Source organism: Atta colombica, unplaced genomic scaffold (genome assembly GCF_001594045.1).
Source record: "Atta colombica isolate Treedump-2 unplaced genomic scaffold, Acol1.0 scaffold210, whole genome shotgun sequence".
Taxonomy (NCBI): domain Eukaryota; kingdom Metazoa; phylum Arthropoda; class Insecta; order Hymenoptera; family Formicidae; genus Atta; species Atta colombica.
In genome coordinates this window covers 1,413,192-1,417,500 of record NW_017259306.1, presented here as the reverse complement: position 1 = coordinate 1,417,500, position 4,309 = coordinate 1,413,192, and the positions used below count along the sequence as shown (strand labels likewise).

Here is a 4,309-nt window from a genome sequence, read left to right as displayed (position 1 = left end):
CTCTCTCTCTCTCTCTCTCTCTCTCTCTCTCTCTCTCTCTCTCTCTCTCTCTCCTCTCTCTCTCGCTCTCTCTCTCTCTCTGTCTCTCTCTCTGTCTCTCTCTCTCTCTTTCTCTCTCGATATCTCTGAGAAAGGTGTCTCAAGTTTGATGAAGTATCCGTTGGTAATTACGCCGACGGTGAATAAATAATGTGCGAGAACGATAGTAAGAAGTCGCTCGGTCGTAGGCCTCGCGTGTTCCGCATTAAACATACATACCGCAGCTTATAGCCGCGAGACGGTGCACAATCTGTCCTACGGCGTGCGTCGTGTCATCATTTCTCTCTCTCTTTTTTTGTAAGACGAACCGATAAGAGCATTCTCACTTGCAAAGTCCTTCACAGCTGCGTGATCGTCGTACTCATTGTAGGTCTTATTTGACTTCAAAGTAGCAATAATAATACTTGTGGCCTCCATGTATCAATGATGATTATATCAAGCATGTATCAATGATGATTATATTAATAAATTTATATTTTCTGCAATCGTGCGATGGAATATTATTATGAGGTAAACGAGTTCGAGTATTTTTCTTTCTGCGCAGAAATTAATCTTTTCTTATTAATAATTAAATTATGCGATTTTATACTTTAGTTTGCAAATAAATATCTTCTTTTCTTCGCTATTTCATGAAAATTTATATCTGAAATTAATATACATACGGTGAGGATTATTTGAGTTGAAATATGGTGGGAGAATATTTTTTTTTTTCTAGCGTAATTGGCAAAAGAAACTGTAGTAGCAGAAGGATTAAGCAAATGATAGAGCGAGTTTCTCAACGAGCATAATTATTGCCGCAACATTTAATTAAGCGTAACAATATACGCTATAAGACCCACTGATTAGTAAAACGTCATGACGAAACACCCCGTTTCTCGCATAAACATTTAATCTCCCTAAGCACTAAGTGTTAAATTAGAAATTATCGGAAAACGGTATCGTTTATACATCGAGTCGCCATAAAAGCTTTATCTCCTGATTGTATTCATGAGGGACTTAACGCTCGCGATGCGCTCCGTCGAAATCAATTCCCCTGGACGCAGTAAGTATTCTGGCGGCCACAAAATTATTCATCGATTGTTTTCTTTTCATCTCGCGGACTACGGAGAGGACAGATTATCGCGCGATCGTTTCAGGCAGGTGCCATTTTCTCGTCGTCGCAGTCCTTTTGGATGGCCGGCCAGCGTCGTCTACCACGGGGAAAACGAGAGATTTCGCAATTATTATGCCGTCGACGTGACGAAGGAGATTCCGTTTACGATCAGTACGTTTACGATACGCACGCACACGTACATCTATATATTTTATGCACTCACCCCGTGGTTTGTGCACGCGGACGGCATGCGTCCGCACGCGTGCGCACGTATACGAGCTTGTTTAAGCCGCGATGTAAGCCACGGAGGCTTCGCGTGATATCCTAGTTCAACGTCGAATCTCTTCGTTTGCATAGGAATGAGTTTATGCAGATTAATACACGCGAGACGTCCGTGTAGAGTATGCCACGTGGGATGTAGCGCGGCACCTACACGAGGCTACGAGTGTATATGCATATTTTATTGACGGCATTGCACTTACGGATTTCCAATCGCGCAAACGCATGCCACACACGACGCAATTCCATCACCATTCGTGAGCCTTTGTTAATACTTAAATTCATACCAAATGATGCATCCAATTTGAGTTATTTTTAATTGTTGCTGTAGGTCGCCATTACTCAATATCGTCGTTAAATTGAAACAATGAAGTTAAACAATTTGATTCAAGAAAACATATTTTTGATTCAAATTTAGTTTATTATTACTATACGTGCATACGTTAATATGAACATTTACTTTGAAACTAATTACAAAAATAAATTACTTTACATTTTGATATATATATATGGAAGTTAAAAATAACAGAATAATATTTAATTCAAGAGATTAAATTACTATTGCTGCTCTGATATTTAACAGTGTACCTGCCTCGATTCGATTACTTAATATCATTTAATTTAATTTATTTCTAATGCCGATAGAAACGCGAAACATGATAACGGGTTGTCTCGTTTTGCTAAGTAGTTATTAATTTCATTTCCAATATGCAGCTCCGAACAGCCTCTCATAAATGTTTAACAGCTTCTATATAATTCTATAATTAATTCAATATTATTTATGAATTTGTGGCAAAATATGTTTTTATCGAAAGATAATATCGCGGTATCTCAGATCGGCGTAATTTATTGCATATGGAATAATATGTTATTTAATTGATATATAAGGAAGTATCATCTGTATGACACGTAATAGAACTTAGAATGCATTATTATTATTAACTATTAACTAATAATTACGAGTTTCACGAGATATGCTTGTTTGCCTTTTTCCTGTCGCGAGCTCTCTGAAAGAAATCGCTCCCGACAAATCGTCGAGTTGACCCTAATTGCGTGGAAGCCAAAGAGAAACCATGTCGACGACGTGGAGGCAAAGTCCTCTATACAAAACGAAGCCAATGAATTTAGTAATCCGCTCTGTCGGTGAAGTCGTTGTCCAGGATAGATACGCGAAGCAGGATGTCTCGGTGGAAAAGCGATCCTTATCAGTCGTAAAAACATGTATGCACCGACTGTCGCAGAGAAATACGAGCTAACCGCGAACATAACCACGCCCGACGAATGTCAGTTAATTATCTGTAAAGTCTTGGGGAGAGAAAGAGAGGGAGAGACAGAGAAGATTCGTTTTTGAGTGCGATCATTTGTTAAGCGTGGGCGAATCGGACACGCTCGTGAAAACAAGAATGATATCTCCCTTTTTGTCGAATCGAAAAAATGTCGCTGCTGTTTACGGATCCTGAGAGACTGTTAGCTCACGAGAGACTCGTTGTCGAGCCAGATGAATCGAAAGATTATAATAAGATCCTGTTAGATTCTTTGTGAAGATTCTTTGTGAGTCCAGCCGAAAATATCAATTTTATTTCGTAAGTTTTTTATTCATTAATAGCATATATTTCATTCATTATACATTAATAGTATATAATAGTGTAATATTGCAGTAGTATTATTAACGACGAGTATTAATCAATAGAATTGTATATAAACTGTAAAAAAATTACATGTATTATAATAAAATTATAACAACAATTACAACAAATTCTTACATGTAAAATTACAACTATAATAGGTAATTTTGGGATCCACTCTTAAAGGTATATATTCACATATATTTAAAGTAAAATAACTTACAAAGATTACATGGATTTACCTGCAAAATTTCACGTGAATGTTTGTCACATCATTTTTATTCTGAAGTATTCACCAGGTATGAAAATTGTAAATCCGAGAAGATAGCGTATTATGCGAAGAGCAAAACGCGGTAGAAGACGCGAGCGAATTTACGGATTGATCTCAGCCATGATCCTCGTGTCGCGTTCGAAGGCACGCTTCGATGATTCAGATCCATTCTAGTTAGGATTTCGCGTATCCTTAGCTCGACGAACAGAAGCAACAGAATCTGTATGCAAACATGAGCGGCGTGCATTTTGTACTTCTCTTAGAGATACTGCGTTATACGATTGAATTTTACTTAGCCATTCATATAAATAAATTCTTCTTTGACTTTAACGTGACTTTTACAAATGAAAAAATTATACATTGTCATTTTTTTATGTATATAAAACGATATAATGATATACTTTTTTTATTCAGCTGACTGCATAAGACGGGGTTTAAAAATTGTTCGTACGAGATTCAATTTGCTTCTATTCTTCTGTTTTACTGAATTCAGTTACTCAGTGAGAGAAACTGAAATACAAGAAATCTTTCTGAATGTTCACCGTTCACTGTATCGACAGACGTCGCAGATAAGATAACCTGGAATTATAGAGGGCTTTATTCGAGGATCGTCTATCACGCGACGTTTGGATTTATTACGCTGTATGTAGTGGCCAGTCGACTTTCCATTTATCAGAATACGATACCTGTAGCATTTCGGGCGCGGATGGCCGTGCGAAACAACCGCAAACTTCGATCTGCCGCGAACAAATGGAGTTTCGCGAAAGAAACGGAAAAATCACAATGGAAGGCAGCGTCGGATGCTCCGGCATTCCCTTCCTATTGTCCGACGACTTGTGAAAAATGCGCGCTGATTTTCCGTAACAATGCTGACGAAAGGAGGATTTTACTGATCGCAGCCAGACTAAAGAGACCGTGAGATATTCTGGCTGCATCCGAGGTGATATCCCAACCGTTTATGGATACAATGAATAACATATAACGTATAATATATTTTAGGAA

The 4,309-nt window shown here is 38.0% G+C and overlaps 1 protein-coding gene across 1 annotated transcript in view; it reads right to left on the bottom strand.

Annotated features, from left to right (window-relative positions):
• LOC108687690 (epithelial discoidin domain-containing receptor 1-like) overlaps positions 1-4,309 on the bottom strand; it is a 154,293-nt gene that overhangs the window by 81,230 nt on the left and 68,754 nt on the right. The window lies entirely within an intron of this gene.